The sequence below is a fragment of the Crocodylus siamensis genome, chromosome 11 (assembly GCF_052110815.1).
Source record: "Crocodylus siamensis isolate JL-2025a chromosome 11, ASM5211081v1, whole genome shotgun sequence".
NCBI lineage: Eukaryota > Metazoa > Chordata > Crocodylia > Crocodylidae > Crocodylus > Crocodylus siamensis.
Genome location: NC_143405.1, coordinates 17,217,414 through 17,238,355, shown reverse-complemented (window position 1 = coordinate 17,238,355; position 20,942 = coordinate 17,217,414). Strand labels below are relative to the sequence as shown.

Below are 20,942 nucleotides of genomic sequence, written 5' to 3'. Positions count from 1 at the left end.
CCGTGGCGGGGAGCCGGGGCCCCAGGGAGTTCTCGAGCCCCCGGGCTCGGCAGCTGGCCCCGGGCGCCTTTCCGGCTGCCCGGCCGCCACGCAGCGCGGCGCTGACCAGCCAGAGCTCTCTCTGATTCCCGGTGAGATTCACCAGTGGCCCAGATGGTCCATCCAGTAGCTAGCGTGTCTCCTGAGCTCGGAGGAAAAGCGCAGCTTCTTCCCCGCAGGTTTGCCTGGACCTTGTGGCTGGACTGATGTAAGGATGTCCTGCCCATTTAGAAGCTAAGTGGTTTTGGCCTAGAACGGCTTCTGGGCTGGGGCTGGGGGTGTCCGTGCACTAGGCTGGGGAAAGAAGTCAGGCTTACGCAGAAGCTTTATTTGTACTTGGTAATCTAGGGCAGGAGTGGGAAACGCTCATGTGGTTTGGGAGCGCAAATCCCAGAGTCAGTCACATAAAGGCTTTGGAAAATTCTTTGTGGGTACTGTATCCCCTGCTTTTCTCTGGGCTTCTGATGCTTCTGGCCTTTTATTGAATACTACCTTCCTCTGAGTCACAGCCTGCAGTACTTCCAGCCCAAAGAAAGGTGACAACGTTTGGCTCAGGGTTCTGTGGTTTTCTTCCATTCCCTCTCTTTTTATTTTACAGAAGCTTGATCGTGACTGAGTGGCTTGGGCGGCTGCACCTAATGGTGCGTGGTGCGTTGATGGTTGTGGTAGTAGAGTGGCTAGTGGCTTTCCCTGGGTCTGGTCCTGTTTTGAAATCCTTTCTCCACATGTATCTCCCTTGAATGAAACTTCTTTGAAATTAAGATCATTGTGTGCAAAATAAGACCTGGAGAGGAGACTCTCCACCGAAACCTTGAATGAATTTAAGGGGGTTATTTAGAGGGACGATAAAGCCTAGTGATCTTGGCAGTCTTGGGTAATTTAGTAGAAATACAAGCTCCCCTTGTGGCACGTTTCTGTGGGCAGAGCCTGGTAGGTGCCGCTGGCAGTTGGCACTGCCTGGTGCAGACTCTTGCACTTGAGTACAAGCATCTTTGTCTTTCAGCAAACAGAATTACCTACCCATGGGGAGAGGGGGTGTTTTGAGATTGGTGAGAGACGATTCATTCTTCACTGGGGCAGATTCTCCTTGGGCTTCAGTGCTGGGAAGAGGTCTCTGGCAGATCTCTTTAATAATCTGAGTTCAAATTGTAGCAATTATTTTAATGATCTAACAGTCCTGAGTTGTCATGAAAATGTACCCACTAAAGCACAAAGGGTGTTCTTCTGGTCTGTGCTGTGATGACTAACTGTGGACAATATATTTACTTCCCTGTCAAAAAAACAAAAAGAAAAAAAAAAGAAATGATTCAACAAAAGCATTACTCAGTTTGGGGGAGTGTAAATTTACAAAGCTTAAGTAATTAACAGATGCTTCTCCAGTGTTCTTGTTAGGAAAGTCAATGGGCTTTTTGGCCACAAAAATGACTGTGCTGTCTTTTTTGAGTGGTGGTAAGTCTGATGAAGAAGCTTATTTTTCAGGGTTCAAAGTTGTTTGGATGTTTACAGGCATAATGCTCATTTGAAGAAACCTAATGGCTGCTTTGTGGCAGGCTCATCTGGTACATAGAAATAGAATAAAAAATAGATAACTGCACAGCTGTGCTTGCAAACTGTAGAGTGTGTTGCAATGCAACTGTACCAGTCCTCTGACAGCTACTACTGATCCCAAGAGCGGCTTAAACACTGTCTTTAGAAGCAGTGACTTGAGATGAGCTTTCTACTGCTTCCTTCGCTTGCACTGCAGTCAGATTCTGATTGCTGTACACAGTGTGTGTAACTACTGGTTAATACCAGCCACAGAAAGTCAACAGAAAAGGCCTTGCCTTGTGGGGAGCAGCACGTCTGCAGTGGAATGTAAGCAGCTTCTGTTTTAGATGTAGAAGGATATAAAGAGTAGTCTTGGGCAGGGAGTGCCATTGACATTTCACAGTGCCTAGTCACTCGATGTGGTGTATGGTCTAAGCAATCCTATCTAGCCCTGCTGGAAGGATGGGCATCATACCTAGAAAGGAAGGTGGTGGTAAGGAGTGGTGTGTGGAGGGCATTGGTTGATGAAGTAAAGAATGGGTGGAATAGATCTCTGGAGTCTTGTCCAGTTCATGGATGATTCCTCTCTCTTGATTAGGCTAGCAGGTGGCTGCCCTGCTTTCCAGCCAGAGGAGGCTGTGCCAAATGGGAAAGGACACTGGGAGTGAATGCTTGAGGATGAAAAGACAATAGCTCTGTTGCCTCGCTGGCCACTGCTGCTCCTAGGTTTTCCCCAGTAGTGTATTTCTCTACTTCCCAGATTCTGGAATACTTCTGTCTGCTATTACTGAGGAAAACTCAGCAACTACACATGTACAGGTAGAGGCCACATGTGGAATGTAAATGGTGAAGCCTTCATTTTTTAATTTTTAAAGCTACCTACCTCTCTCTGGGGAGTTCTAGAGCCTTGTTTGTTGAGGGTGAAGAGATCATACCAGTATCGATATATGTGGTATAAGGACATTTGCAGTCCCTAGTGGGTTTTGCAGAAAAGCCTTGTAGTTGCTAACTACAGCAGGAAAGCAATGAAAGCCCACGTTGCACATTTCCCGGTAGAAAGAATGCCAGGGATCACAGTGTTTAAAATCAAGTTGTTGCTGTAGCAGCACTTGCTGGTTTAAAAATGTCTCAGGATTTGACATAATCTCAGCAAGCCACAAGTCAAGGTCATTGCAGAACTGTAAAGTTTCAGCTGGGCTTATAGGCTTTGAAACAGAAACCTTTTCCCTGCCAAGCTTCTTCCTAAGCAGTTTTTCAGGGGGAATAGGCTGACTAGGCAACAGGAGCTTCACCTCTCTGGCACCTCAGCTTGCTGATGTGACTTCCCTTGTGGCATTGCTGAGAGAAGAGAACCTGTTATGAGGGCTGTCTCAAAGCGCTGATTGTTAAGACTGTTTTTAGCTGCAGCTTTGTTGAAAAAGCAGGGTAGCGTGGAAGAGACTTGCACTCGGGGCTTGACAAATCCATTTGCCCCTTGTACATCCTGGAAACATTAAGCTATGCTCTGTTTTGAGCCATTTTTTAAAACACACTGTTGCTAGCCTCTCTTTCTTGGTTTCCACATCAGAAGCTGCCCATCAAAAAGCGAACCAGTGTTCCCAAGAAAGCAGTATTTCTGCTGCTGCTAATGGTTTTATGGAACATGCACAGAGACAGATTAGACTGGGCAGTGTCACTGGTGTTGCTCAGAGCTCTGTGGGCAGCTGTCACTTTCACTCCACATCTGGTTGGGAAAGCTGAGCCACAGCATGGAGCAAAGGGGACAGAGGAAGTGGAAACTTGTTCTTCTGACCAACTAGTAAGCATAGAAACCTTGACTCTTTAGCTCAGTGCACCTGTGACTAATCAGCAGCCCAGGGATGGGCAGTTATTTTGGGTGGAGGCTGCTTACTGAGTTTTGGCAAGCCATCGAGGGCCTCATGACAGGTAGCCAGGGACAGATAAATATTAATTTTCTACATTTTTTAGGGGCCCTGCAGGCCAAACAGAATGGCCTGGTGGGCTGCATTTTGCCCACCCCTGAACTAGCCACTACTTGACAAAGTGGCAATGTGGGATCGCTGCCAGGGGTCAGGTGCTGTCTGGGTAGGAGTGATCTGGAAGGAGAATGAAGGCTTCTGAAGGAATTACCGTGGGAGGGATGAAGGGTCACGTATAAGGGTGAACACAAAGGTGAATCTTGGATAAAGCTGTGCAGCCTTAGGTCTATATCTGGGGCCAGATGGGGTAAAATACTTTCGTGTGCACTTTGAGAGTGCTGCCTAAAGCCTTGCAAAGCCCAGGTAGGGCAGGGAATACTTGGTGCCTCTGTCAGAGGAAAGGTAGAGTACAGAAGAGAGCCTGTCTTGGTTGGGAGCATCAGCATCCACAGTGGGGCACTTGTCAGGGGTCCCCACCTCCCACTACCCCAGCATCTGAGCTAAGCTGATCTCTCAGGCCTGGCTGATGGTTCTGCCAATGCAGTCGCTGAATATTCCCCCCACAACGCCTGCTTTAATCTCTGCAGAAAGGTTTGGCATTGGATTTGAGTTGACTGGCAGATGTGCAGGATGCTTGTTTATCTCTGGCTATACCCGGGAAGTATCAGGAAGCAGTGGAGTCCCCAGAATGTGCCTACATCATGCTGTTTCCTGAATATATGAGAGAGCTTTCTTTGAGCTGCATGTGCAAGGTATTTCAAAGCTGTCTACCAAGATCAGACGTGGCTTTTCCTGTATTTAATAAAGGACAGTCCAGACCACTGAAAATATCTAGTGGAGAGAGAAATATTTGTTCTCGTTTAGAGGCAGGGGATTGCTTACTGAGTGATCTTTGTCTGCTCCTTCTCCACTAAGTCACTGCCAGACTTAAACGCTCAGTTAGAAAGGACTGATCTTTCCCCCACCCACGGGCTTGTCAGACCAAGCTGTAGGTGCCCGGGTTTCCTCTTGGCGGCTCCTTGTGTGCAGGGTGTGGTCTCGTCCCCGTGGTATTTGGTTGTCATCCTCTTGACATCCGAGTCTGGGGTGTGGAAGCTCAGAGATAAAGATGCACTTGGTTGCTTGAAAACTGTGATTGTTATTGAGCCTGGTGCTGCAGAGAGAAATGCTATGAAATTGCAGCTATTGGGCAGCAAGTGTGAGGCTCCAGGAAGGAAGTTTTTGCTCTAATGAAATATTTCATGTTGAGCCAGTGGAGCTTGGAGTGGGACAATGAGCGTGGAGTTTCATGGGGAAGGGGAGGTCTGTTCTGATGCTCTTTGCATTGTCACTTTCCCTTTAAATGTTATAGATAAATCCTCAGCAGAAATCTGGAGAGGGGAAGCCTAATCTGAGGAGCAGGATAGAACAGGTGCTCAGTATTATTTCAGCAGAGGCTTGTTTTGCAGAAGAGGTCTGTTGGTCTGTCCTCATTGAGCTCCTGCTGAGAAACGAGACCTGAACTTCTTATAATAGTGCCTGATACATGCAAAGGGAAGGGGCTTCCACATGGCAAGGAAAAGGAATTCTTGGGAGCTTTCCCCCTTTTTTTGGAAGTTCTGTGATTTGTGCTTTTTAGGGACCTGATTACAGCCCCTGCCCCAGTTAGTGTTAATGCAGGTTAACTTCAGGTACATCTTGTGTCTGCATGTGTGTCCCCTCAGGAAAGGGGATTCAAATCATGGTACTTCCCAGCTCGCCCTGAGTGCCACTCCTCTGCCTGAATCTGACAATTTGTTGCTGGGCAGGGTGGCCAGTAACAGGTGTGTCCTGTGTTTGCTTTAGGCCCTGGCTGCCTGCCTCTGCCAGCACGTATTGCAAAAGTGATCTAGCAACAAGTGTACCTGCGTGCCTGGCATGGCCTGGGGTAGGGGTGTCAAACTTGGAGCCCGTGGGCTAGATCTGGCCTGTGGAGCCCTGAGATCCAGCCCGTGGGCCTCAGACTGCTCTGTGAGCCTCATGCAGAGCTGGTTTGGAGTGTGGGCTGGCCCCGTCACTGTGCACCCAGTGCAGGAGGTCAGTCCAGAGCATACGAAGCATGCACCCACACTGGACCAGCTCTGAGTACTCGTCCTGGTCCAGCTCACAGACTGGCCCAGGGACCCTCATCCAGCCTGTAGGGCCGGATGAGTTTGACGCCCTTGCCTTGTGGGATACTGCCTGCAAAGGGAGCCAAAAGCCTGCTTTCAGAATGGTGGGGATGGGAAATGATCTCGCCCTGGGCCCGCCTGCAGCTGTTTGCACAGGTCTGGCCTTGGCAGCACAACACTTACGAGAGTGTGCCAGGGCTTTAGTGCTTCGTGGGCTAACTAAAGAGCAAGGGGGGTTGGACTCTGTTCCAGTTAGGATGTCTGTAGCCTTCAATTCTGTCCTAAAGGAAGAGAGTGCCTTATTGCCAGGAAGCAGTTGTTTTCCAGTGAAGTGTTCACAAGGGTGTGAGTATTGGGTTCTGGGGGACAGCGTATGCATTTGCTGGGAAAGGGGTAGGTGCTAATGTAACGTTGTGCATTCTGGTTGTTTTATGAAGACCCTTTGAACAACTGAAATGCCTTAGCAGGAGCATTTCCTGGATAGTAAAGTAGGGAAAGCTGTGCCTTTTTTTAATTTTCCCTTCATCGGCCACCTCATGTTGGAGAGCTCATCTGTGCATGTTATGGGCAGAAATTACTGCAGCTCCATGGCAGCCTTAAGTTAAAGGATAACTGGCTTGAGACCAGCTCTCGTCCTCCTGGAACGTGTCTTGCTCACTAGCCTGAGGGAGGTGGCAGGGGTGAGGGTGGAAAATGAAGTAATAGACCTTTCCTCCCACGTGCAGGCCCTTACCTGTGAGAATGGGATGCTCCTGTGCCTTCGGTTCTTTGCAGCTTAATAGAAACAAAATGCTGCTGGTAATTGCTGCTTTTTGAGTCGTGGGCCAGGCTCTGTCCCTGGTGATATGAGGGAGGCCAGCTCCATGGTTAATTTGAGTCCCTGGGCGGTGAATTATCTGGGGGCAGGTCATGGTTCTAACACAGCCTGGATGATCTTGGGCAAATCATGTCCCTGCACTGCTGTAAAATGGGGATATTTCCTCCTGTTCTATGAACCGTTGGTTTAGATGCAGAGCAGGGACTGTTCCTATTGCAAATATAAGCACCTAGCGCAATGGAGCCTTGATCCTAGTCAGAGTGGTTAGCCGCTGCTATAAAAACGCTAACAACAGGCAGAATGGCAGGGGAAACGGCAGTTGGTCCGGAGCTACAGGGTGTTGGGTTCCTGCACTAGGCTGATTTGAAGGCTGGGGATCAGCACTGGAGGAGCAGGAGACTGGGAGCCGGGAAGGGGGAGGAGGGAGCCGTCATAAGCAGGAACGTTCCTGAGATGAGTTCAGAGGACATTTGGAACTGGGAGAATCAAGGAAACCCAACATCATCCCCGGGGAAGGGAGATCAGACTGATTTCCAGCCCACCAAAACAGTTTCATGTAGGGAATATAGCTTCAGTTTTGGACTCTCTGAACAATCAATTGAAGTGGCCTGAAAAATAAGAAAAAAATTAGTGTTTGCTGCCTTGTTTTGGCTGTATCCTCACAATTGTGTTTTTCAAAAAAACTCTTTTTTTTTTTTTTTTCTTTTTATCCTGTTCTATACCTTCCATTAGAAATTAATATAACACCTAACCTGCTTTTCTGGATATATTTCCTGGAGAGCTGCTGCAGTTATGATATTGGACACCACAGAGAGGTAACTTGCCAAGAGAACTTTTTTTTTTAAATTGAGACTTAAAAAAAAAAACCCTTTTGGTTATCTAGTTTAACTTGTAGTAGACAACCAGTGATCCTTCTGGATCGTCGTGTATGCATGAGAGGTCACCCGGACCTTTGGGTGCCGAGGCAGGAGTGTGGAGGAGCGGGGGCCGCCCAGACCTTCCATCCGCCGTAGACCATTGAGGCAGAATCCAAAGGCCAGACTGAATCTGGATGTTTGGTGCCTGAATGACTGCAGTTTGTGTGTGTCTGGGAATTGAACCCAGATCACCTGGATGGCAGACAAAGATTCTACCTCTGAACTGCAATGGTAGGGTATTTTAACTTGAATGCCCCCCAGAATGGAAAAACTCTCATTGAGAAATATTTTTCAGCTCTGCTGTTTTGTAGTAGGGAGTCCTCCCAGGCTTAGGCTTGTGGTAAATGAGGTTGAAACTAACTGTGTGCCTCTTCACCATATGTAGTCTTTATTGCTCATCTTGCAGTGGAGTTGTCAGCCTCGGTACCTTTAATCATGATGCTTTAGACACCCTGTTGGCAAAGACAACTTTTTCCTGTGATTTGTGAGCTGAGCAAACTGGGGCAAGAGCTGATGGGAGCATGGAATCATAGAAAATTAGGGCAGGCCCTACGAGGAGAGGCTACGGGACCTGAACCTGTTCAGCCTCCACAAGAGAAAGCTGAGAGGGGGTATGGTGGCTGCCTATAAACTGGCCAAGGGGGACCAGCAGGCAATGGGGGAGTCCCTGTTCCCCTGAGCACTACTGGGAGTAACAAGGAATAACAGCCACGAGTTGAGAGAGAGAAGATTTGGGCTAGATATCAGGAGGCGGTACTTCGCAGTCAGGGCAGCTAGGAGCTGGAACCAACTTCCAAGGGTGCTCGCTCCTACGCTGGGGGTCTTCAAAAGGAGGCTAGGTAGACACCTTGCCGGGGTCGTTTGACCCCAGCATCCTTTCCTACCATGGCAGGGGGTTGGACTTGATGATCTGCTCAGGTCCCTTCTGACTCTACCAACTATGAAACTATGAAAATTAGGGTGGGAAGGGACCTCAGGAGGTCATCTAGTCCAACCCCCTGCTCAAAGCAGGACTGTCCCCAACTAAATCATCCCAGCCAAGACTTTGTCAAGCCAGGCCTTAAAAACTTCCAAGGATGGAGATGCCATCACCTAAATGCCACTGTCCTAGGGTTTCTCTTATGGCAATTTGTTTACCTCCAAGAAACAACACGCATAGGAGATGCTTCCAGTTCCCTGAGTTAGGCGATAGCCGCCGGGATTGGGGCTTCTCTGAGCTTTTGCTGCCAAATGTAGCCTGCATTGTAAATTGATCCTATTCTAGGATTCTGCCTTTAGTAGCAGGGTGGGGACCAACACTTTCTGGAGAGTAGCCTCTGACTGTCTGTGGGGCTGCTTCCCTTGCTGTGCATCCCCCTTGAGAGGCCAGGAACTGGAGCTGGGTGTGGGGAGGGGGAAGTTGAATGGCTCTGAAGAAATGATGCAGGGATCACATGGACAATCAGTCTCTAAGTGTTAATTATGGCCTTACCCCTGAACCACTCACTACATTTTCACTGCAGCCCACCAGTCCCCTGGGAGAATGCCTTGCTTGACTCTGCATGCGTTGTCATGTGCAATTTGGGATATCCCAGACCTTTCGCTGCCTGTTTCAGTGTTAGTTAGTTCGGGCCTTGGGAATTTTTTGTAAGTACTTTGGGGTTGTGTGGCTCGTGTTTAGGGCAATGGGCTTGCAGTCGGGTTCCATTCTTTGCTCAGTTTCTCGCCTGTTGTGTGACCTTCCCTCTGCCCCCCATCCACTGTGGTTAGACAGCAAGGAATATCCATACCCTGAAGAGCTTGCAGTGTTTATGTGCAATATCTAGCATGATGGGGGGATGAAGATAATTTCCCAGGCCTCTTTGTGCATAAGTGCAGTGTAGCTATCTGTTAGGATGTACCGCATATGGTTTACTGTTGCTGGAGTGCAGCTATTCAATTTAAATTTAGTTTTAAAAAAAGGGTGCTGGCCAGAGGGGCAACCTTGGAACAGCTCTCATGACCGCAGCCTCAAATGGCCATGGGGGACTTCCCAGAGCAACTTCACTGTCACATTTCTGGGGCTGGAGCATGTGAGAGCAAGTGCTCCTAGCAGAGCAGGGGATGCATATGCATATGCAGTGTAGACATACCCCACATGATCAGCCCAGTCATGTACCTGGGGCGCCCGTGCCCTGGGCAAGACCCAGCTGCTAGACCATGGGCAGGCAATTATTTTGGGCAGAGGGCCGCTTACTGAGTTTTGGCAAGCCATCGAGGGCCGCATGACAGGCAACCCAGGGTAGATTAATGTTAAATTTTCTAAATTTTTTAGGAGCCCCACGGGCTGGATAGAATGGCCTGGTGGGCCTCATCCGGCCCCTGGGCTGCATTTTGCCCACCCCTGTGCTAGACAGTCCTTCAGCCCTGCTTGTATGTCGCAACTTCTTTCTGCACTGGAAATGCAGCATCCTATGTGCTAAGGGTCACAGTAACCTTGTGGGCTCTTAAGCTTGGGTTCGTAAGCACTTGAGACAGGCCAGCAACACAAGTAATTCCCTCTGGGCATGGTGAGTGCTGCTGTCAGCCTGCCTGGGCACTGGTGCATGGCTGGGATTTTGGCAACATGCAGCCCTCTACAGCAGAGAAGTGCAGCACCATCCACAGTGCTCTGCAGAGGGGGCGGGAAGCCTCACTCGCCCTGCACTGTATACGAGGAAACCCAGGCACCAAGGGAGACTAAAGCCTTATGGAGAGGCGCCTCTGACGGTCTGTGGAGCTACTTTCCTTGCTGTGGGTCCCTCTTGAGGCACCGGGGACTGGATCTCTCAGGAGGAGACAGGAGGATCTTCTTCCCCTGGAGATCAGACCTCAAGCATCTCAGTGATGGTTACAACATCAGAGGCTGCTTCTGGCCATCCTGGCCATTATCAGGGTGCCAGGGTCACACAGCGAGTGTGGGGCAGAGCCCTGGTAGAACTGTGATCTCCTCTTGGCTCTGGTTTCTGCCATCTCCCCTGTAAAATGAGTTTAACACAGGCCAGGGGGAGGAGGGAGCACTTGAGATGTTTCAAGAGGCAAGGATTTTTGTGGGTGATACCCCTTATTGGATGAACTGTGTGGCTGGGGTAGGCCAAAACAAGCTTTCGAATGAGGCATCCTTCATTTAAACGTTGGGTGACTACATCCTGGTTTGACTGGAACAGTCCTGGATGTCGTAGCCCGGTCCTGACAAGCTGGTGAAGATTAAAATGAGCGTCCTGGAGTCACAGGGATGCAGGGCACAGTCTGGCAGGGAGGCCGAGTGGCGTGGTGCGCCAGGCGGGCAGGTACCACTGCTGCCCACCTGCCTGGTGCACCATGCCTCTCTCTGCCTCTGCCTGCAGTGGCGCTGCTGAGTTTGCCGGGGGGGGGGGGGGGGCAATGTCCTGGATTTCCCATGGTCCCATACAGTTACCTTACTTAAACATGTTGCTTTTAAAGGATTTCTGTCTGAAGAAGCCTGGGGAACTTTTATCTTTCTCAGAGACAAGATAAAGGAAAAAGTGTGAAAGCAAAAGGAGCTCCTGAGAATTGTGCTCCAAGTCTGTTCCCACCCCCTTCCTGTCCTGTCTCATTGTTCCAGTGAAACCGGAAGGAAAGTGCTGCAAGGAGCAAAAGGCTGCGCCTGCAAACCCACTGGCTGGGATGCAGCTGCCTCCCCTCTCTTTGCACTGCAGCCTCCTCAGAGCAGGGATCTACTTCCAAGACCTCTGCAGCGAAAAAAACTTCGGCCTCCTCCCCCATGGCCTGTTCTCCCCTGTTAAATGGTGGCTAAGTCCAGCCTCTGCAGATTGATTTCTTTTAAAGGGCCACCACTCTTGAATGCTGAACATATGAGGCAGCATTTGGTTTAATTGACAGATTTCCCCTCCCCAGCAGAGTTTCAATTTCTGCACCAAATAACTCCCACTATCCGGAAGGACCTATCAGCACAAAGCAAGGGAATTATCTGCAGAGAGAGAATTGTACCACATTATGGGCATTTTAAACCTACGTCTCTCCATAAAAATTCCCTAAAATGATCCTTTATGTCTGCCACAGGTCAGTTGCTGCAGATAAATCAGGAAGTTTCCCTCCTGGCTTGTCCACTGGCATATGTTTTGATACAAAACGATGAGGCCATGGTTAAATACCAGAGTGAATTCTGTGGCAGCTACATCTAATTATAATTTGTAGGGAGAAGCCCTTTAAAATGTGTTGCTGCCTCCAGCGCTTTCTTGGGCAGATGTACAGAGCATTGCATTTGCCAGTGGATGATATCTCCTAGGAGTTCAAAGGCTGAAAAATGGGTGCGTGTGTGTGTGCGTGCTAGTAATGAGCAGCTCCTTTGCAGTAGAAGTTGATAGATCCTGTTGAGCTTAAAGGTGAAAAACCTGTAGGCTGTGCATGCTTTTCTCATTGAGGGAATTCCTCTTGGGTGTTACCATTTTAGCAAAACCCACTCCCCCATCAGGTTTGTGTCTGTATGTGTTTGCCAAAGCTTTTCCATGGCTTCCCATTTCCCTGCAGCATATCTCCAGAATGCCAGGGGCTGGGTCCTCTGCTGGTATAAGCTGTCATAGCTCCACTGACTGAATAGACTAATAACCGTTTGCATCTGTGGAAGTGATGCCCCATAGATGGCAGATTGTCACTGAAGGAGCTGGTGGCTTGAATTCCCTCCTGTGCAGGCCAGAGGTGGTTTTCTGGTAAGGGATTTCAGCAGGGAGATGTGGATTCCCCTGGGCGTGTTTGTAACTCAGCAACACTGGCTTATGCTCTGGTGATGAGCAGGGCACAGATGGAGGGAGCCGAGGGACGCATTGTGCCCAGTTCTTGTTCAGCGTGCGTGCACCAGAGCTGCAGTTTGCAGTGAGCTTGGCAGAGGTACCTTGGGAGAGCAACACTGCAGAGCATCTGCTGTCAAGGCACTGAGGAGACAATTCTGGCTTCCTTCATCTTCCCGGGGCTTTAAGTGTTTCTGACAGTGAGAGCCAGAAGACATCAGGCCTGTCTCTGCAGGGATAGCTGTAGCCTGTTAGACCTGCAGAGAGAGACTAGGCAAAGCCTGAAACAAAGATGCTGTAGGGGACCCTACTGACCTGGTCTCCAGGGGCAAGTCCAAGTGGCTAGTTAGGTGATTCGTGGATCCTTCCTTTCACTGGCGATTGGATGCAGGAATGATGGGATGCTTCAGAGCTCATCTGGCTGCAGGAACGTGTTGAGTTTCTGATGTGCTGCTTATTGCTGTGGCATAGGACCAGCCCTTTATGATCTAAGCACTGTCCTTTTCCCTGCTCCCCCCTTCCTAAGAACAGGGTAACTAATGCTCCCTCAGGCAGCTGCTTGAGGTGGGCGGCAGTGGTAAATTAGCAGCAGCTGTTAGGAGGAGAGAGGGTAGGTGGGAGCAAGTGGGAAGCTGATCCTTAGGCTTAGCTTGTTTGCTTGGGCTGGGGGAGGTGGGAGAGTCATCTCTGGGAGATGTGGCATGAGGCTTAGATTAATGCTGTCTTTTTGCAATATTGGCCCTGGGTGGGTGGATGTGTGCGTGTGAACAGTGCTCTGACTTAGAAGTAAGCTGGCTCCTGATACGTGAGAGGAAAACCAATTACTGCTTAGGTCTATGAAGGTATATTTTCATTATAGTCCTAGCATAGCCCATTAGTGGCCCACATGAATCTCCGTTGCCTGCCTGCTCTGGCCTGCAGGTCTTTCCTTGGCTGTTACCTTTGGGGCAGCTTTGCCACCTGCCTGCCTGGGTCTTTCCAAAGCAAGTAGTTTCATGTGGTCCTGCCCTGACATCTCTGCGGTGCCTTTGATCTGGAGACACTTGTCTTGTATCCTTCACCAGGTGCAGGCACAGAAGCACATTAGCTGGGAGCGCTGGCCTAGCACAGCGCTTCTTCTGGGGCATGGGAGCATTAAGGGACTTAATCAGCTTTTGTGTCTCCTTGGTGCTTATTTGGGGCAGAGAAGGATTTAGCGCTGGGTTTCCTGGGTGTGGGGAGCCCGGCCTCTTCTTCCTGGCTGCTTTGCAGCAAATCATGTTTGTGCCATGCCATGCCATGGCTTGAGGCAGGTCTGGGTGCCGTGGGGGACGGCTGGCTGCCTGGTGCTACTGAAGACTGCTCATGGTCAAGTTCCTCAGGAATAGGCCAATAGTCTTCCGGCTCCCAGGCGTCTCCCGAGAGGTTCCACAAAACCTGGTGCACTTGCTCGTCACCTTGCCTCATCCGTGGGGTCCTTAGATACCAGGGCTCCCAGCAGCAGTCAGGCAGGGCTGGTGGGGAACCTTTCTCCTGACTTTGCCCATGACCCACTGATCTACTCCACTGCATGCTTTGCCTGGGATCCCAGAGATGACAGCTTAGTCCATTCCAGGGCATTGATCTTGCTGTGGGCAGCAAGCTGGCCCTTCCCCCTGCTTACTCCCTGGCAGTGTTTCTGGAATCGGGTCGCGTTCAGCTTCACCTCCCGAGACGCTTCACCTAGGGAAGAGATGTGACCCCGCCTTCAGCGCAACTGCAGCTATTACAAACACAATAGAAACGTGAAGCAGAGGTGGGAGCCCTATAATTAGCAATTTCCCAGTGTAGCAAGAGCTGTAACGAGTATAAATCGAGAACAGCAACTGCTGAAGATGTGTGGTAGCTGCTAGTCTCAAGCACCGGCTTTGTCTGGATGGGAGCTTAATCCCACAGCTTGTGCAGAAGACCTCTCTTGAAGAGTCAGATCTTGTACCTGCAACCTCTGTCTTGCAGTTGCCCAACCCTGCAAAGAGTGCTGATTAAATGGTTTCTTGATTGGGTCGATCTTTGTTGATATTGGCTCCTTTGTAAGCATGTTTGCTAGGTGCTCTGCCAGCAGGGCTGTTGAGCCAACCAAATCCTTAACAAACTCACCGCTGTAGAACTGGAGCTGTTGTTTTGAACCAACCAAGTCTCAGGGCCTCTGATTTCAAAACAATATTTTCAGGTTCTGGGTCATGCTTGGAGCTGGGTGTTAAGTCTGAATTTTCCATCCCATGAAAATCCTGTAAACTGGAAGGAAAATGCCAGATAACACATTCTTGAAAGTGAAGAAGCAGTCTGGTTTTTTTTTGGTTAAAAAAAAAAATGTTGAAATTAAGAGTTTTGATTATAGGAGAGACCTCTTGAGGTCGTTTAGTGCAACCCCTGCTCAAGGCAGTCATCCTTGAATAAACCATCCTAGTCAAGTGTTTGTCTAACCTGCTCCAAAATTTCCAGGGGTGGAGATTCAGCAACCTCTCTAGGTATCCTGTTTCAAAGCTTGACCACCCTTATAGTCAGAAAATTCTTCCTAATCTCCAACCTAAAGTTCCTCTGCTACAGTTTGAGGGCAGTGCTCCTCCTCCTGTCCCCTACAGGCACTGTAAATTGTCTAACATTGTCAGATCTGTTCAATTTTAAACTTCTTCCTTCAGTGCCTGGTAGGAAGTGTAGTTCTGGAGCCTTATGCCCTCATTCCTCCTATAAACTAGGCTCTTTGGTTAGACTGAGGGTTTTTTCAGTTTAGCAGAGAGAGAGGAGTAGACTTGAGGATGGGTAGGGTAGAGCTGGGGCTGGGGCTGGGGCTGAACTACTAAGAAACGTTGGATGAAGAAGGCCATAGGGTCCAAAGCTGGAGTCATGGAACAGAGACAAACGTGGGGGCTGGAGCTGGGCATTTGGCTGTGAGACAAGGATGAAAGACAGGCTCATCCAGGTATAATGTTTGTATACCCGGAAGAAAGGGGCTTTGGTGGGGAGTGCCAGACTGTTCGTGGGAGTGGCAAGAGTTTCCAAGGAAATTCCGACCAAGAAAGCTTCACTTACCATCAGGGTTTTCATGTGCAGTTGGAGGGAAAGTACAATCGTCAAGTTGTTTTTCTCCATTTGTTCCAAATCTGGCTGTCGGTATCTGAGTTACACATGCCGTTCTAGTTCCCTTGTTGGTGGCCTGTTCCCCTTGGCAAACCACCAGTATAAAGGAGGTTTTGCCATTATTAAACCAAATGCAGCTCTCCTTATAGGGCAGGGGGAAAATGTCCTTAAATGTTTACCTCAAAAAGCTAAAGCTGCATTTAAAACCAGCCTTAATTCTTTTCAGAGACCATCTGATATTTTAGAGCTATCAATAATTCAGCAGAATTGCTCACAAGGTAGAGCATTAATGAATAGGCAGCCAGGATTAACGAACCTGCGGAGCCGGACCAGAGAAAGAGAGTAGTGTTCGGTGGAAGGGGGGTAATTCTCTCCCTCTGAAGATTGCCTTGTGGAGTTGTAGCGGGGAGGGGGTTTCACAGCAGGGGTCCTAGCTGCTCTGCTTTCTCTGACACAAAAATAATCCCTGGGCTGTAATAGCCAGCGTGTGGGATTGGTTGTTGTTGGGGATAGCTTTTATCTGACGTGGCGAGGGGAGAGGCGAAGGCATCTGCAAATCAAAGATCCAGTTGGTCCCAAGGCTGTTTTCTGGTACTTGCATGCTGTCCCTGAGTAGAAATGGTCCAGGGACAAGAGAAGAAGCTCTGTGTGAAGTGCTTGGTACTTCTGCCTGAGGTGTAGGGAGGTGAGGTAAAGTGTGACTGTCTTGGTCAAAAGCAATTTCTTTGACTCGAGGACCTCACAAATGGGAGAGGAAAAAAGCAGAGTTATTTTTAGGGCATAACTAGCGTCGAGTACTTTGTCATGTCCTTTCTAGACTGAATGGACCATGTCTCTGGTAGACCTAAACAGGCAGTGGAGTTGCATTAAATACATGCAGAAAATAGGAAAGTAAGATCCTCTGGTTTAAAGGAACAGGAGGGTGAGGTAGGAAGAAAACTAATGTTCAGCTAAAATCCTTGAAAAAATGTTTTCCTGTGTGTGCTGTCTCTCTTCCAGGCCTTCTGTAGAAATGTAAATGAAACAAGATTTCCTAAGAACATACCCAGCGTCCACTCTGCGCTTTTCTGCACTTTGGCGCCTGGCAGGTTGGCTTCAGACATGTGCTGCCACTTGGCAGAAGTTTGGTGATGGTGAAGAACAGGTCACTGGTCTTGCAAGGGGACCATACTTGGCCTCTTCTTCTTTCTCCTTTCTCCTTCTGGCGTGAGGGACAGCTATCTTGTTTAGTTTCCTGATGTCTCCAATAGCATCCTTCTCCCCTCTGACAGCTTAGCTGGATGGGGCGTGGTAAGAAAGGCCTCCACTCGACTTTGGTGGCCTTACTGAATAGGTGCTGGGGGTAACATGGTACCTCTCACAGTTGAGCAACCCCGGGCACAGAAGAGCCATCTATTAAGATGATGAGGGCGAGTCGTTGATGGAAGCATCCCTTGTATAGCACGGCCCTTGAAGGAAAATACTGCTGAGCCAGTTTAAGTCTGTCCTCAGTGCCCTCTAATTTACCACACTGCTTTATCCTCTGCCCTTTCTGGTCCCTTGTTCCCTAATATCTCTCTACTGCAGACACTCAAAATTAAGTGAATAAGTTGTCTGGGCACTGTCTTGCCTTTCTTTGTGCCTTCTGTGAGCTTGAGAGAAGCTTGTGTCAGTAAGGGAGTGGTCTGTAGGATGGCAATGACTGTCCACTGGTGTTTAGGCGTGTCAGGGATGAACTAGCTCCTTAGCTTCCTGTGAACTAGCTCCTTAGCTGAATGAGTCTCTGAACCTAGTACGTGGCAATGGCCTGGCATTTCTGTGACTGGTGACTAGCCCAGGATGTTCTGCAGGGTTGGGAGCAGCTCCCTGTCCTGTATACCCGAGAAGGACTCGACACCTTCTCTCTGACCTGAAACAGGGAAAATGGGGCTTTTTCCCTGAGAGGTCAGACAGGAGAAAATGCTTCTGACAGAACTGTGCTAGCAGCTGCTGCTTGGGAAGGGGAATACCAACCAGAGGAGAGGGTCTGAGGGAGAGAATAGCCAACGAGGCTGACAATAACCGGGAACAGTAGAGACTTCAACTCCGGTCTTTAAGAGGAGGCTGGACACATTTGGCTGGGGTGATATGACCGTGGCACCCGTTCCTGCCCAGGGCAGGGGTCGGACCTGATGATCCAGTTAGGTCCCTTCCAACCCTGATCAGTATGAAACTATAATGTGACTCAACCAGGCTCTCCTGAGGATCAGAGCTCAGAACCAACAAGCAGAGAGTGATCCCCAGTTGGTTTAGTGGTCTGGGCATTGGATTGCGAACCCAGAGCTCGCAGGTCAGTCCTAGCAGTGCCACAGACTCTTTGAATGGCCTTGGCCAACCATTTCACCTCTGTGCCTCAGTTCTCCATTTGTGATACAAGCGTGATCGTTTCTTTGCCGTGTCTGTGCAGATGGTAAGAGGAGTTGTCTTGTGTGTGTGTACAGGGCCTAGCAGAGTGGGTGTTGTTAGTCTTGACTGCAGCAATCAATTGTTAGTCTCTAGGTGCAGCGGTGTCTCGGCCTAATAGAGGAGTCAGGGAGGCTTATAGCTGTGCTTGCTGTCTGGAGAGCTCATTGTCTCTCATCTGCTGGGGATTATTTCCAGGCAGCCTGCTAAGCTGGGAGAAAAGGGGACGGTGCTATCTGCCTGTAACGTGACCCTGCCTGGTGGCGCTGGGCAGGGCTCAGGGAGAGCAATCTGCTTTGTGCCTCTGTGATTTCCTTGACTCCGTTTCTGGAGACAGGAAGACGTCCATAAATAATGTACGCTAAATTAAAGCATAGATCTGCTGCCTTGAGTCTGTGCAGCTTAGAGCCCACTTCCAAATCTCCATTAGTCCTAGTTTTTTGCCATTGATTCAAATAAAACCTTTTGTGTTTGGAGCAGTCCCTTTTTTTGCCTTTATCGCAAGAATAATCTAGACGTAGTCACTCATGGGGCAAACCCCGGTACTGCCAATATTGACTCTGCATTGATTCTCTGTGTTGGTTGTCTGCCAGGAACAGGTATGTCTACCAACTACATTGTCAGTTAATGTATATTACCCTAGAAAATCAGTGCTGGAAGTCCGGGTTTGACTTTGTTGCACTCCAGCACCTCTAATCCCCAACAAATTACCAAGTGATGACCTAGGACATGAACTTGGAGTAACTGCTCGTGTATGTTCTTAACCCATGGTAAATGTGTTAAGATAGGTGCTCCTCAGTGAGCACTTACTGTTCGGTGATTGTGTGCCCGTGACCAGTTACCACAAGAATAATTTTATATGCTGTAGTGTCACATTCTGATAGTAACTACATGTGGACCCTGCATCACTATAAACCAGGTCTTAGACTCGGCCTATGCTTTAGTTTTGTGTCCAGGTATGTATTTCTTTTAATGTTATGACTTTATACTGATCAAATCTAGATGCAATTATATACCCGTATAAATGCATCTTTTATACTGGTGTAGTTTTATTCCCTTTGCCTCTGGAACTAAGCTAAACTGGTGTTCATGGGCTGTTACTGGTGCTCCTGTGCCCATGCTAGGGGTATTGTGCTGCTTGAATGATACTGGTAGAGTTCAAACTAGCATGTACGGGAAACCATTTCCCCTGCTCTTTGGCTGGAGCTGCTGTTGGGGTGCCTCTGTCTCCATTTTGGTTTTAAGAGTAACTTTGTGCATTGCTGCCCAGGAGAAGACACTGCTTTCCCAGGAACTAGGAGGTTTGCAGGGACTGAAGTTAAGCTCTGGATCTGAGATGGGCCAGGTCATGCAAAACCTGTGGATGAAACAGAAGGTGGTGATGAAGTAGATTGCTATCAGCAGGCGAGTGTTTCAGTGATGAAATGGACTATCAGCATTGCACTCAAAACACCTCTGTCTTAAACAGAGGCTTCATAACACCTGCTGATGTTCCAGGTAACTTGTAGAACCGGTCATGAGGATGAGGGTGCCAGCAAATGTTTGGCCACTCTTGGGTCAGCTGGTGGCATGGTCTCTTTAGATTGTTCTATGCGCTCGTAGTCCCAGATCGTTCCATTGTTACCATTGTGGGAGCTTCATTGTTTGTGTGCTAGTTCAGGGAAGCTAATTGCAAACTAGTTGAAATATAGCAAGGACTTCAATACCTTTGCATTCCTGCTCTGAGAGACCAACTCACTCACTCCTGTTTGCTTGCAGTCTCGTCGTGCTGCTCCTGCACCGATGTTAATTTTTGCACTAAACAATCATCACTTAAACTGCAGCCACATCATATTCCTGCCCAGCCTGTCTCTTGGTGGACTTGGTATTTCAGTGGCTTTCAAGGTAGGCTGCTACTCTTGTGTGTGGGGCAGCTTTTGAAACCAGCTCTGCTAAGTGTTTTCTGTGGGTTGCTTCCCAGATCAATAAGAAGGGACGGAGCAGAATCTTCCTCCAGAAGAAAACCTGCCCCTGATGTGGGTTGGGTCCTTTTGGGGAGGTGCTGTTCTGGAAACAGCCTCCTTGCTCAGCCTGTGCTTACAGTAGCAGTGCTGTTGTCCCAGCACAATACAGCAAGGTCACTAGTGTACCAGCAGAGCACCCTGGTATGGGTCCAGCCATGCCAGCAGAGCTGTGCTGTGCGCTGGAATAGAAAAACTGCCTCACTATAAGCAGAGCCAGGTATGGCTTTGCCTCTATAACAGCTGTCCAGGCCCCAAAGAGGGAGTTACCCTGCCTGATGGCTGCGCTACTGAGGAGGCTGTAGTATTGCTCCCAGTATACGTTTGGACTAGGGTCCCCCTGCTCGCATGGGAGAGGGTGCAGGGAAGCTGTGGGTCTAATGTCTTCCTGTTGCCAATTTTGCAGAGTCTAGGGGTGTGAACTCAGTTATTCTCTGGCTCTGGGAGTCTTTCTGTTGCCAAGGAGGCCAGGTGCAGAGCTGCTTGTATAAACCCTGCTGTCTTCACAGACTGCCCTCTGAGAAGCTGTGCAACCTCAACCAGAGGCTATGTGGACTCGATGTTACAGTCCGTGGCTGTGAGCCCAAATGACCTGGGGCTGGCTCACCCCCCCCAGGCTGGGTGTGCAGGCCAGGCAGTTAGAGAACTACTGCTCGCTTGCAAACGGAAGGCACTCGCCCTGAAGTCTTTCAGGCACAATGGCTGTAGAGCAGGTGTGGGCAAAATACAGCTTGAGGACCAGATTTGGTCCACCAGGCGCTTTCATCTGACCCGCGGTACCCACCAACTAATTGTACCCTGCTCAGCCCTTCTGCCCATGAGGATGGGAGCGAGGCACCCATGTATACACTCCCCCCTGCCAACATACCCTAGAGCACCTTGCTTTCACCCTGGTGAGTGGGAAGAGCCAGCCCTGGCCAGCAAACAGCTTTCAGGTGGGGCTGCTGCTGCCATTGCTGCAGCCGCCAGGGGATCTGCTCAGCTTCCCCAGAGTCCTGCTGGCTCTGGGCACCAGGTGGGGAAGTGGTGGGGGCAGGAGCAGAACTGCAGCTGGGCAGAAGCATGGGGCTGAGGCTGGTGGCAGCGTGGAGCTCAGGTGGGAGGGTGTGGAGACCCCCCTGCACTCCCCCATGGTGCACAGCGCTGGCAGGCAACAGCAGCAGCAGCAGCAGCAGCAGCAGGAGGTGGGGTCACTCGGGGCACTGCCCACCCCGGCTGTAGAGAGGCCTCTGCACTGTGACCTGGTAGATGAACCTGCTTTTCTGGGGGCTGCTGTTGCCCTACATTTCTCCTAGAACTGCAGAAGCCCAG

General features: G+C 49.5%; 1 protein-coding gene across 2 annotated transcripts in view; it reads left to right on the top strand.

The window, feature by feature from the left end:
- The window catches only part of NPDC1 (neural proliferation, differentiation and control 1), a 101,915-nt gene that overhangs the window by 525 nt on the left and 80,448 nt on the right, over positions 1-20,942 (top strand). The gene's annotated exons all lie outside the window — the stretch shown is intronic.